Raw genomic sequence first — 14622 nt, forward strand, 5'->3', positions numbered from 1 at the left:
ACTTCTAGGCCTCTAGAATTACTACACATGGACCTATTTGGTCCAACTAGAACAACAAGCCTAGGTGGAAATAAATATGGTCTAGTTATAGTAGATGATTACTCTAGGTACACATGGGTCATGTTTCTAGCACATAAGGATCAAGCATTTTCTGTTTTTAAGAAGTTCCATAAGGAAGTAACAAATGCTAGAGAGTCTTCAGTCATAGCCATTAGAAGTGACCATGGTACCGAATTCGAAAATCAATCATTTGATGAATTTTGTAGTAAAAAGGGGATAACCCATAATTTCTCAGCACCTAGGACACCACAACAAAATGGAGTTGTGGAAAGGAAGAATAGAACACTAGAGGAAATGGCTAGAACTATGTTATGTGAAAGTAACCTCCCTAAGTACTTTTGGGGAGAAGCCATTAATACCTCTTGTCACATATTAAATAGAGTTCTATTGAGACCCATTATAAAGAAAACACCTTATGAACTGTGGAAAAATAGAAAACCAAAGGTTAATTATTTTCATGTTTTTGGATGTAGGTGTTTTGTGCATAATAATGGAAAAGATAATCTAGGGAAATTTGACCCTAAATCTGATGAAGGAATATTCTTAGGTTATTCTACAACTAGTAAAGCCTATAGAGTATTCAATAAAAGAACCTTAGTCATAGAAGAATCTATACATGTAGTATTTGATGACTCTAGTGACATCTCCTCTAGTAAGAAAGTTAATTTTGATGATGATGTTGAAATACTTGAGGAAAAGATAGATGAGATGGGATTACAAGATGATAATCAAAAGTTGATTGAAGGAGAATCATCAAGCCAAGAGGCTATTGTGGATCATGGGCTAACAAAAGCTTGGAGGTATGCTCATGGGCATCCTAAGAAACTCATTCTAGATGATCCATCTCAACCGGTTAGGACTAGAGCTTCACTTAGAAATCTAAATAACCATCTAGCTTTTGTTTCACACTTTGAGCCCAAACATATAGAAGAAGCCGAAAATGATGTAAATTGGATAAATGCAATGCAAGAAGAACTAAACCAATTTACTAAAAACAAAGTGTGGGATCTAGTAGAGAGACCTTCTAAATATCCAATTATAGGTACAAAATGGATATATAAAAATAAGCTAGATGAAAATGGAATTGTTATAAGGAATAATGCTAGACTAGTGGCAAAGGGTTATAATCAAGAAGAAGGCATAGATTTTGATGAAACCTTTGCTCCCGTAGCTAGACTTGAGGCTATTAGACTATTATTAGCATATGCATGCTCTAAGGATTTCAAACTATTTCAAATGGATGTAAAAAGTACATTTTTAAATGGGTATATTAATGAGGAAGTGTATGTAGAACAACCTCCTGGTTTTGAAAATCATCAATACCCTAATCATGTGTATAAACTGAACAAAGCACTTTATGGATTAAAACAAGCACCTAGAGCATGGTATGAGAGACTTAGTAAATTCCTATTAGAACATGAATTCTCTAGGGGAAATGTAGACACAACATTATTTCTGAAAAAGCAAAATAAGGAGATGCTATTAGTACAGATTTATGTTGATGATATCATTTTCGGTGCTACTAACAATCGCCTCTGCGAAGAGTTTGCTGATTTGATGCAGAGTGAGTTTGAGATGAGCATGATGGGAGAGCTGAACTACTTCCTCGGGCTTCAAATCAAACAATCTGAAGGAGGCATCTTCATCAATCAAGCAAAATATGTCAAGGAGATGCTCAAGAAGTTTGATATGGAAGGAAACAAATCAATCAGCACCCCCATGAGCTCATCATGCAAATTAGATCAAGATGAATTAGGTAAATCTGTAGATCAAAAACTTTATAGAGGTATGATAGGATCTTTACTATATCTTACTGCAAGTAGACCTGATATTATGTTTAGTGTTTGCATGTGTGCTAGATATCAGGCTAATCCTAAAGAATCACACCTAGCTGCAGTTAAGAGAATTTTTAAATACTTAATAGGAACTAAGAACATAGGGCTATGGTACTCTAAAGAATCTAGCCTAAACTTAATAGGGTACACAGATTCAGACTTCGCTGGATGTAAGCTTGATAGAAAAAGTACCAGCGGGTCGTGTCAGTTTCTAGGAGAAAACCTAATCTCATGGTTTAGCAAGAAACAAAACTCGGTTGCATTATCCACTGCAGAAGCTGAATATGTGGCAGCCGGGAGTTGTTGTGCTCAAATCTTGTGGATTAAACAACAATTAGAATATTATGGCATTAAACAAGCTAAAATCCCCATTAATTGTGATAATACAAGTGCCATAAATCTAACTAAAAATCCAATTCAACATTCAAGAACTAAACACATTGAGATAAGACATCACTTCATAAGAGATCATGTATTGAATGGTGATGTGTCACTCCAATTTGTTTGTACTGATAATCAATTAGCAGATATTTTTACAAAACCCCTAAGTGAAGAGAGGTTTAGCATGCTTAGGAGGGGATTAGGAGTGATTGATCCATCCTAGTGGGAGTTTCCACTAGATTAATTGATTTTGATGATTAGAATACGGTTAAAATAGAGTTTACATTCAATGATCATCAAATCAGATCCCAATTAGGTGATTTTCCCTCATTTGGCACGGTTATAGCATGACTTTTAGGTGCGTGCCAAGGTTAGAGACGACTCGAGTAAGTTTCAGAGCCGGCTCCTAAGGGGGAGTCGACTCGCGCATTTGCGGGAGTCGACTCGCAAAGATGGCAGCTGAGGGGGAGTCGACTCGCACATTGTCGGGAGTCGACTCGAAGTCTACAGGCGCATAAGGAGAGTCGACTCGCGCATATTCTGGAGTCGACTCGAGGTCGAGTCGACTCGAGACTCAGGGGAGTCGACTCGCAGTCGGGATCCGACTTTTTAACCCTAGGTTTGTCGTTTCGCAAACACTTCTCTTTCAAGCCGCCACTGTTCAAAAAGCCCTAGAGCCGATTCCTAGGTCTTCCCCGATCGTCTCCAACCTCTGTTCGGTCGATTTTTCACCGGTTCTTAGGGTTTTCGTCCGTTCCTAGGTCGTCTCCGGTCCGTCCCGAGTCTCCTCCGTCGACCTTTCTCCGTCCTTTAGGTGTTTTTTTCTCGTTTAGGTCAAGATGCCTCGTAAGACCGTGGTTAGGAAGAGGTCCCATCCCGAGGCCGGTCCCGAGCGGCGCTCCAAGGCGCGGCACGATCCCGCGAGGCAACCACCTCCGGCTCGTTTCCCGCCTAGGGCGGTTCCCGCAAGGCCGTTGGCCGGGAAGGCCGTCACCACCGGGAGGTATGTCGACTTTGACTATCTCTCCCGGGAAGGGTTCACCATAGGTGATAGGCTTAGAGCCCAGGGCCTAGAGTACTTCCTCACTTTGGACCTTTCCACTTACCCTGGCCTTGTTCAAGAGTTTTATAGTACCGTCCATCGGGGAGATGGAGGTATCGAGGGCACAGTAGTAGGTGTCCCTGTGCGTGTCACGGAGGATCTCATTGCCCACATCCTCCACCTTCCATTAGTAGGGATGGCTCCCGCACACCCTGAGGATAGAGTTGAGGCCCTTACGGTCGTCTTAGGGCATCCACCTCAGTCCCCCCTAGACGAGGTATCTGCTAGCTCACTTCCTATTGAAGTGAGAATCCTTTTGAGTATTCTGTCCAGATCCATCTTCCCTAAGACAGGAAGATTTGATTTTGTAAATGAGAGGGACCTAGCTGTTATGTCTTACATTCTTCAGGACACCCCAATCAACTTCCCTAAACTCATCTATAGGTATATGTGTGAGCCCCTAGATAGACCTAGGCTCACCCTCCCATACGGCATGATTTTTACTCTTCTCTTTAGGGAGTACGAGATTCCCATTCCTGAGAGGGAACCCTCTCGTGCATTGCGATGGACAGATCGCTTGTGTACGGGGACCATGCACAGGATGGGGTTTCGGAAGAGAGAAGGGATCTGGGTTAGGAAGTCTACCCTCACCGCTCAGACCACCAGACCTTCACCTAGTCCTGAGCCCGATTCAGACTACCCAGACCTTCCAGATCATCCAGACCCCCCATCCACTCCTCCTGCTCCTACCACCTCCGCCGGACCTTCCTCCTCGGCACCACCCTCTATGGCGGTCCGGATTGATCCTGAGCAGCTCCGGGAGCTGCGACAGGAGATAGTCAGAGAGGTGAGGGATGAGCTGCTTCGGGAGCTCCGAGGTGCGGTGCCTGCTCCCACTCCTGCACCCGTCTCTTCTCAGTTGGTCCCTTCCTTGACAGCCGTGACTGACATGACGGCTCATGTACGGGAAGAGATCTACAATGTCCGGAGTTTGGTCCAGGCCCAGTTCCACAGCATGAGTGAGGTCACGAGCTCCACTCGACAGATGCGAGAGGAGATAGGTCGTGACATGCACACCACCACCGAGGGGGCCGAGCGCTTGGCGAATGTACTCATCGACAAGCTGGACGCACTTCAGACATCGGTGACTGGGCTTCAGGCGTCGGTGACAGAGCTCTCCACTACACATAGCAAAGCCACCACGTCTATCATCACACAGCTTGGCCATGTCACAGATGCAGTCACCCTCCTCATGGAGCAGAGCCGATTGAGAGGAGGAGCACCATCCTCGAGAGGAGGAGCCACATCCTCGAGAGGAGGAGCCACATCCTCCAGAGGAGGAGATGCATCATCGAGAGGGGGAGATACATCCTCGAGGGGGGGATCTTCATCCTCGAGGAGACCATAGATGTTCTTTTTGCTTTATTTTGTATTGCTTTGCTTTACGTATTGTATGCTCAAATGTATTCACATTCATATCAATACAATGAGTAGACATCTTATCTTCATTTCTGTGCCATTTGATGATTGGTTGTGCCATTGATTGTGTGTGATTACCTCCTTTTTGGTATGATGACAAAAAGGGGGAGAAATATGTATACAATATGTAAAAGGGGAGAAATATGGATGAAATATGTAAAAGAAATCAATGGAAATCAATAAAAAGACACACAAATTTGTTCTAAGTGGATTCGGTACCTCGAGGCTCATTATCTCTCTTTTGGGGCTCCTAATGGAGTAATCTCCAGAATCTATTCAAGGGATATTCGGAGATTAGCTGAATCCTACTCAAGAACAAATTGACAGATTTTTCCTCTAAAAACAAAAAATTCAGTTCAAAAACTTCATAGCATTAAAAGGAAATTCAGAGAATCAAAACATAGTTGAATGCATATGTTGAGGGGAAGAATCTGAATTTTAATCAAGCTAAATCATTAATGACATATAAGCCAAACAATTGATTGCATAATATGAAGGCTTATATAATTCCAAATGAAAGGGGGAGCTTTAACTCCGAAATTTGCTGTTTCACTCCTTTCAAACTTGGATAAATTAAATTATCAGACATTTGAATTCATTTATGGATTTTATTTCATTATTTATTGAGCAAGTCATTTTACATATACTCAAAGTTTTGTCATCATCAAAAAGAGGGAGATTATGGAGTGATTGATTAAAACCCCATTTGATTTTGATGAGCTCAAAGCATTTGAGTATATCTTGTGATTACTAATGAATTCAATTGAGTGTTTCAGTGAAAATCCTGTCCAAGTGTCTCTAGATTTGGTTCATAGTATTTTGGATAAGTTATGCTGAACCAAAGTCTGAGACTCGAGTCGACTCCCGAGTATCACGAGTCGACTCCAAGCGTATCAAGTTCACTGGCACGAGCTCGAGTCGACTCCAGACTAGTACGAGTCGACTCCGACTGAGAACAGAAAGAAGAACAGAAAGCCTCATCTCAGAACCTGTCAACGAGTCGACTCCTGAAGTGCGCGAGTCGACTCCAATGTTCAACGAGTCGACTCCAGGGTAGTAAGAGTCGACTCCAAGAGGTACACAAAGAAAAGTCAGAGAGCAGTTTTCGAGTCTGAGATTCGAGTCGACTCCAGTGGAACGCGAGTCGACTCCGATGGTTGGCAAGTCGACTCCAGAGAAAGCAAGAGTCGACTCTCAGCGGTACACAAAGAAAAGGTCAGAGAGCATTTTATGGACTCTGAGATTCGAGTCGACTCCCGCAATACGCGAGTCGACTCCGAGACTGTGCGACCATCAACAGACAGAAAACCATGTTACTGCCTCTGAGATTCGAGTCGACTCCCAGATAGCTCGAGTCGACTCCAAGACAAGCTTCACGTCAAAAGACAGAAGACCAACTTTCGGAAACTGAGAGCCGAGTCGACTCCGAGGAAGTTCGAGTCGACTCCAAGACTGGATGAGCCAAAAGACAGAGAATCGGGAGTTTGAGATTCGAGTCGACTCCAAGGACAGTCGAGTCGACTCGAGTGGACAAAATTCAAAATTGGATCCACGGACTTCAGTGGATGAGCCGACTCCAAAATTGCCAGGTCAGCTCCAGAAGTTGGCGAGTCGACTCCGGGTCAAGACGAGTCGACTCCCAGTCATGACGGCAACTTTAATTCAAATTTGGAACAGTTGCCGAGTCGACTCCGGAAAATCTTGAGTCGACTCCCGCTACAGCCGAGTCGACCTCTGATCGCGCGAGTCGACTCCAACCCACCAACGGTCATATTGTCAGGCTGCGCAGAGTGTGCAGAACGGGCAGAAAAAGTAGTGTAACGGCTAGTTACCGTGGGGGTTGGCTTAAATAGCCACAGAAGACTGTAGCAAGGCAGAGAACAACCATTCCACTCCAAGCATTCAAGCTTTCAAGCTCTGCAACGTGCTCTTCAACGAAAAAGGGGAAGATCAGCATTTACTGCAACCAACTACATCTTCCCAGCAATTAAAGCCTCCTCCTCCTGCATTCAAGTCGACTACTCATTCTAGAGGAGACCGGAGTTCAAGAAGCCATTCCTCTACTTCAGCTTAAAAGCGTTTGAGGGCTTCTAAACTCCTCTTTTGATTATATTGTTTTACATCTGCTTTTGAGAAGCTTATTTTCCTTTCTTTCTATAACTTGTAATTACTTGGTTCAATCGGGGGATTGAATCAAGGGGATTAAGGTTGGTTGGTGAGCCAAGTTAAAAACCAACGTGTGTAAGGGTTTGATTGTGAGCCCGGGAAAACAATCGGGGTTGGTTCTAGTCGGTGAGCCTGGGAAAACCGACCGAGTTCGTTGTGAGCTCGTAAAACAACAAGTTTGGTTGTGAGCTTGCAAAACAACCGGCTGTAATCCAAGGGGGTTATAGTGAATTCCCAAGAGAGACTTGGGGAGTGGACGTAGGAGCAAGGGGTAGCTCCGAACCACTATAAAACTCTGTGTTTGCATTGGATTGTCTCTTCTCTACTTCCTCTCACATCACTCACAGCACTTAGCATTAATTAAATAACTTGCAATAGTTTTTAATTAATCATCCATAACGTTTTAATTATCCAAATTAATTTAAACCCAATTCACCCCCCCCCCCCTCTTGGGTTGTCTATCTGGGCAACAGGTTCACTTCATTTTCACTTGGCCTCCATCTCCTTATTAATCCCTATAAGGAATTAGTGATATGAATACTTGCACCAGAGTCTATCCACCAAGAATTTAAAGGTACATCTACCAAATAAGACTCAAAACAAACCAAAGCCAAGGACGTACCTGATGAAGTTTTCTTCTTCTCCAACCAAGCCTTAAACTTGAAGCAATCCTTCTACCAATAACCCTTCTTTTTGCAGAATTTACATTTGTCATTCTTCTTCATAATTCCTTTAGGACCACCAGAAGTCTGTCCACCAGACCCTTTGTTCTGCTGATTGTAGTGAGGTTTGTTGCCCTTATGGAACTTGCCCTTACGATTATGAGAAGACCTCTTGCTTTGAGAAGGCTGATGGGTCAGTTGCACAGTTTCAATAGTTTCACGACGTATTCTATACTCCTCTTGGGCACACACAGCAATCAAATCATTCAAATCCTATTTGTCACGCTGGGCATTATAAGCAACTTTAAGCTGATTAAACTGGTTAGGAAGGCTATTAAGAATATGATAGATAAGAAAAGGCTCTGCAATGGGAACTTTGAGGGCTTCCAATTTAGAACTTATGTGCAGCATTTTCATGATGTACTCCCAACCCCACAAACACCATCATATTTCATACTCATAAATTTATCCATTAGGTCCCCAGTCTCAGCCTTATCGGACTCAACAAATCGCTGTCCTATAGCATCCAAAAAATTCTTAGCATTGTCGTTGTCCAGAATAGCACCCATAATGGAATCAGATATGGAACGCTTGATAATCTTCAAACATAGCCTGTTAACTCTTTCCCATTTGACATACTCAGCCTTGTATTCGATAGTGCTCTTATCTGTTGGTTTTGAAGGCTGCTCCTCCAAAGCAAAATCTAAACCCAAGAGATCCAGTGCTATTTCTATGTCTCGTTTCCATTTCACATAATTATTTCCGGTCAAGGTTTCAACGGCAGACAATTGGCTTGATAGGGAATAGGCATTCAAAACTGCGGAAACAACATATTTTATTTAATATCATCCAAAAGTGATGCATGCAATCAATGGATGATAACATATCTATCTAATCAACTTGGGCTATTAATTAGATAGTCCGTAATCAACTTGAAAAAACATATAAGTCTAATTACGGTAAGAGCCTCGGTGCACCATTGTAGAGTCGCCTTTGGGCTAACAACACAACACGCTATAAGGTACTCTTAAGACATATCATGAAGCTAATTAACAAAATCACATCAGCTTTCGAAACACCATCATCTTTGGGCAGAAGAATGATTCTAGGCTAATGCAATCCCATTAATCACTTCTTCATGTCATTTTTCCAAATCATCATACACAATAACACCTTCGGGCAAGATATTGCATTCAATGATTTGCCAAAATGCAATGCTACCTTTTTTTTTTGAGAAAAATCAGATAAATATTAGTGAGTGTGCCACTTTGGTGACTACCACCCACTTCAATTTTAAAATATTCTCTTAATGAAAAAATAAGGATAGTCTTTATGCCCAACAAATTTCAATCACAAAAATAATGATTTATGTGACAAAAATATAATCATCAAACATGCTTCAAACATAATCAAAAATACATGTGATTGATTAAACAAAGATATTAATTACAAAAAGCATATATGGGAGCAAGATATATCCAAAATTTAATATTTTAATAATTAATATGCATGAGGGCCTAATTCAAATATTCAATATTTAAACAATAATTAAATGGGTTACTAACTCTTAGCCCAGGCCCAAAACCCATTATGGTCCATTAAATAAAATTGGGCTGGTTTATAAAAGAGCCCAAGCTGCAACCATGGACCCATTCAGGTTGGGTTCAGTAGGCCCAAGCCCATTCAAAAGGGCAAAACCCTAATTTTTTTTTTTTTGATCTATCTTCTTTCTGGCCGCCGCTGTTCCCCTTTTTTTTTTGTTTGTTTGTTTGGGAAGCAGCCCGTGGCTGCTACCCATGGCTGCCCCATGGTGGCAGCCCGCGGCTGCCACCCATGGCCGCCACCCACGCCGGGAGGCCCCCACGCCGAGAGGTCCCTACAGCCTGCGGCCGGCCGTGGGGTGGCCGGGAGAAGGCCCCCACGCCGAGAGGCCTTGCCTCTCCTTTTTTTTTTGTTTCATGGAAGAAGAGCTCACGGTAAAGAAAAGGAAGAAGATGAACAGTGAAAACCCTTTTCCCCTTTTTTTTTATTTTAATCCAAAAATCATATACAATCATATTTCATTCAAAACTAAAATAAAATCAAACCAGATATTTGATTATCAATGGAAGATCGATTTATGCAGAAGATCCATTCACCAATGCATAAAATCCATAAATCCAGATAAAATAATAATTGTATATGAAGGATTCTAATTCTAGCATGGAGGCTCTGATACCAATTGTTAATTATAAAAATAATAACATGCTAAGATTTAGAATCACATAATTATCGTATTCAAGTTTGAGAGATATACCTGCAGAAGACATATTGAATACGATCTTCAATCACCTGGAATAATAGCGGCTGGATCTTTCCTTCCTTGCTCCTCACAAAAGATAGCCGTCAATGGGGCAAGCTATCAACCATAATGTTATTTTGATGATTAACATAACCATTGAGGCCATATCAAATTAGAAATGCAAATTAACTCGATACATCATTGATAAATGGCACACCCTTGATACACTCATGATACATTAGGACTATATGGTCAGAACCACTCTCAAGAATTGATAAACAAGATAAAATTTGTAATAGAGAATGGTTGTGATGACCCAAAGATTGAGTTAAAGATTGATTTTGATGATCACAAAATCTTGAAGTATAATTACTAATGTTTGTGTTGCAAGAAGAAAAGATAATTTATTTTGCAAGGAACATAGCAAGTTGGAAAAATACAAGAAGGCCTCAAAAGCTCTCAAGAAAAGTTAGAAGAAAGCTACAATTTAATGGCCCAAGTTTCAAGTTCAAAGGATTTAAGTTGGAGGAGCAAATTCAAAGAAAGATTCAAAAAAAAATAGTCCTCGAGTCGACTCCGGGAAGTTTAGAGTCGACTCTGGCACTCTAGAGTTTCAAGAAACAGTGCTCGAGTCGACTCCGGCACTCTATGAGTCGACTCCGACTGAGAACAAACAAAAAGACAGAAAGTTGATTTTCAGCGCTACAGTGATCTCGAGCCGACTCCAACTTCAGCGCTACAGTGCGGAGCCGACTCCCAGCTACAGTGTCGGCAGACTACTATTCACAGATCGACTCCTGTTTCAGCCGAGTCGACTCCTACTTCAGCCGAGTCGACTCGAGCACGCTGGGAGGCATAACGGCTAGTTTTTTCTTGATTCCAACGGCTCTATTTTTGTCTCTAACAGCTAGATTTTTGTTTCCACTCCCTCTAAAGCTATAAAATCAAGAAGAGAGCTAGGGAAGAAGGGATGGAAGTGGGAAAGAACATTTAGGAAAGAGATTTCAAAGAGATTACAAGGAAAATCTCCCATAAGCACAAAAGGGTCATTCAAAGTAAAATAGAGAGAAGAAGAGCATCCAAGTGAATCCCAAAGCTTCCTCTCCATCCGTGTGCTGCCTCGGTGATCCTCTACTTCATGCCAAATCAGAAGAGGGTCAAGTAAAGAAGAAGCCGAGCTCCTTCATCTTCAAAACTCGTTTGAGAGCTTCTCTTTACTCTATTTGTTTATATTTGCGATATTTGCTTAGTTAAGAAGCTTGTATTTGCCTTAAATTCTTAGTCTAATATCTTGTAACTTGATTCAATCAAGGGATTGAATCAAGAGGTTAAGGTTTGTTGGTGAGCCAAAGGAAAAACCAACGGTGTTAAGGTTTGTTGGTGAGCCAAAGGGAAAACCAACGTTGTAAGGTTGTGGTTGGTGAGCCTTTGGGGAAAACCAACTGGGTTGATTGTGAACCCGGAAAACAATCGTTGTAAGGTTGTGGTTGGTGAGCCTTTAGGAAAACCAACTGGGTTGGATTGTGAGCCCGTGAAAACAATCGGTTGGTTCTAGTCGGTGAGCCTGTGAAAACCGACCGAGTTCATTGTGATCTCGCAAAACAACAAGTTGGGTTGTGAGCTTGTAAAACAACCGGCTGTAATCTGAGGGATTATAGTGAAATTCCCAAGAGGTCTTGGGGAGTGGATGTAGGTGCTGGGATGCACCGAACCGCTATACTTTTGTTGTGTTTGTGATGCTCTTTGTTATCTAACTTCCTCACTCACTTACTTACTTAGATACTATGCTTGCTTAACTCTTCTCCGTGCATCCTTTAGTTGTAAGCATATTCAATTTACTTAATCAAGTCTTATTCAATATAACAGCATTAAGACTCATTGTATTGAATTGCATACTTGGGTAAACTTAGACTAATCTTTTATTGAGTCCACTGCTTAATAGTTGATTAGATTAGAATCATACTCTTGCTAAGTTTAAATTCCACTATGCATCCATACAACTTAGCTTAATTAACTCTAAAATATTAGAAGTAGTTGAAAAGTTTTTAAAAGACCCAATTCACCCCCCCTCTTGGGTTGTCACCTTGGGCAACAAGTGGTATCAGAGCAGGTGCTCTTCTATTAATTATAGTCTTAACCGACTAGAGCTAAAGATTATGACAACCCCACATAACATATTATTTGCCGAGGGACTTTCCATAAACAGACCTCCACTGTTTGATGGAACTTACTATATTCAATTGAAAGCTAGAATGAAAATTTTTGTTCAATCACAAAACTATAAAATGTGGAATATCATTATAAATGGACCTCACACACTCTCTCAAAATGTCAATGAAAAAGACTTAGCACAATTGAATGCTAATGCTATGAACTTTCTATATTGTGCTATCCATGAATCTATATTTCATAAGATTTCTGCATGCTTATCTACTAAAGAAATCTGGGATACTTTAAGAAATATTTATGATAAATCTCAGATTAGCTCACATGTGCTTCAATTGCCTACTAACAATGAGACTGCAGAATCTTCCACATTAGCCGAGTCGACTCCCAGTTTGTCCGAGTCAACTCCTAGAAAAGAACAGTCTGAAAGGCAGAGACTTAGTCTTAAAGATCCTGTGAACGAGTCGACTCCAAGTATTTCAGAGTCGACTCCCAAGTTAGCCGAGTCGACTCCGACAAGGCCCGAGTTGACTCCGAGGCAGAACAGTTCAAAAGACAGAGAATCATCTTTTAGGCCTCTAAGAACGAGACGTCTCCCGAAGATCTCGAGTCGACTCTCAAGTCAGTCGAGTCGACTCCAAGTAAACCCGAGTCGACTCGAGGAAGAAAGAACAACAAAAAAATTCAAAAGCTTCCTAAAGACAAAGAAGAAGAGGAAGCAAGAAGAAAGAAAGAAAGAGATAAAAAGGAAGAAAGTTTTGACCAAGGAAGAGTCAAGCAAGAAAATGAAAGCTAGGAGCAACAATGATGGTATTAGCTCCAAAGAACTATAAGAGGTAACTAACTTTTGCTTTTTGGCTCAAGAAGATAAGGTAAAATCTGAATCTACTTTTACATCAAATAATTTTCAAGAAGAATTTTCTTATGATGAACTTTTAAATGCTTTTCATGATTTGTATGGTGAATGTAGAAAATTAGCTATGAAAAATAAAAATCTTAAAAAGCTAAATTTGGAAATTTCAAAAGAAAGAAATTCTATTGCTGAAATACAAGACAAACTAAATTCTGAAAGCTTAAGGTTAATTTCAGAACAATTAATTCAGAAAAATCAGAATTTAATTAAAGAAAATCAAAACTTAAGTGAAGAAATTAACCAATTGAAGTCTTTTATTAACAAATTTACTGTAAGTTCAAAAAGATTAAAAATGATATTTGAAAGCCAACATGCTGATTTTGATAAATCAAAATTTGGCTTAACTCCTTTACTTAGCAATGAATCCCTAAAGAAAAAGGTTTTAAATTTGTCAAGCAAATCATCAAAAAGGATAACGTATTTCAAACATCAAAAGAATGGACATAACAACCTTACCTATAGTTCTAGTACAATTAAATCAAATGGTAAAGTTATTACTATTAAACAGGTTTGGGTTCCAAAAGGAACCATATGTCCTAACTCTCAAGGACCCAAGCAAGCTTGGGTACCCAAAATGAAAATATGAGGATGTAGATGTAGGTGTGCCAAGATACCCATGAAACAAATAGAACTTTCATACAAATGGGTGTTCTAGACACACATCAAAAATGAAACTTAAAATATACTTAAAAAAAGTAATTAAAAAAATAATAATAATAATGAAATCAGTAACCCTTGCATCTCATCATTATTTTTGCTTTAGTATTTGATTAAAATATGAATTGCAAGTATTGATCAATTTTGTGATATAGAAAATACTTTTGGAAATATAATCAAATCACTTCATTTTATAGTATGCTTTACTCACTATTGGATAAGTTGCTAAATGATTAATCAATTTATTAAGAATAACTCTATGAATTCTCTATATGCTTGATTGAGAGTTTTTATCCATGGCATTATTGTTTATTGATCATAGATATGATAATGTGTACTTGGTATGCTTTGAACATATGCACTATGAATACCAAGATTAAAGAAACCATCTTTGGCATATAAAATCAACTCATGCTAGTATGTACTTAATCTCAAAAGACCTTGTCATTGGCTTACTTAGATTATCTTCTGAAAGGTCAAAAATTTGCTATGCATGTTAACTAAGAAAACAAACAAGAATCAATTTCTAAATCTAAAGATGTCGTTTCCATCACTAAGTTTTCAAAAGCTTACATTGGATTTGTTCTTGGCAAATAAAATTGAAGTATTTTCTGTATTTGCTAAATCTTGTAAAAGTGTTTCAAATGAAAAGGTTTCCAAACTGTGAAGATAAAGAGTATCATGGCACAGTGTTGAAAACCAAAATTCTGATAAAGTTTATACAGAAAATAATATTAAATTCAATTATTTCAGCTCCAAGGACACCATAAGGAAAATAGGATTAATAGAATTCTTGAAGAAATGAAAAAGACAATTGAGTATGATAGTCATCTACTTAAATAATTTTTTAAAAGCTATCATCACTGCTTGTCATACATATGACTTCTATTAGATCTATTTTTGATGAAAACTTCTTTTGATCTTCTGAAAAATAGAAAATGAACTATTGCATATCTCTCATATTTTTCAGTCGTACATAC

This window comes from Phoenix dactylifera, unplaced genomic scaffold, assembly GCF_009389715.1.
Source record: "Phoenix dactylifera cultivar Barhee BC4 unplaced genomic scaffold, palm_55x_up_171113_PBpolish2nd_filt_p 000892F, whole genome shotgun sequence".
Taxonomy (NCBI): Eukaryota; Viridiplantae; Streptophyta; class Magnoliopsida; order Arecales; family Arecaceae; genus Phoenix; species Phoenix dactylifera.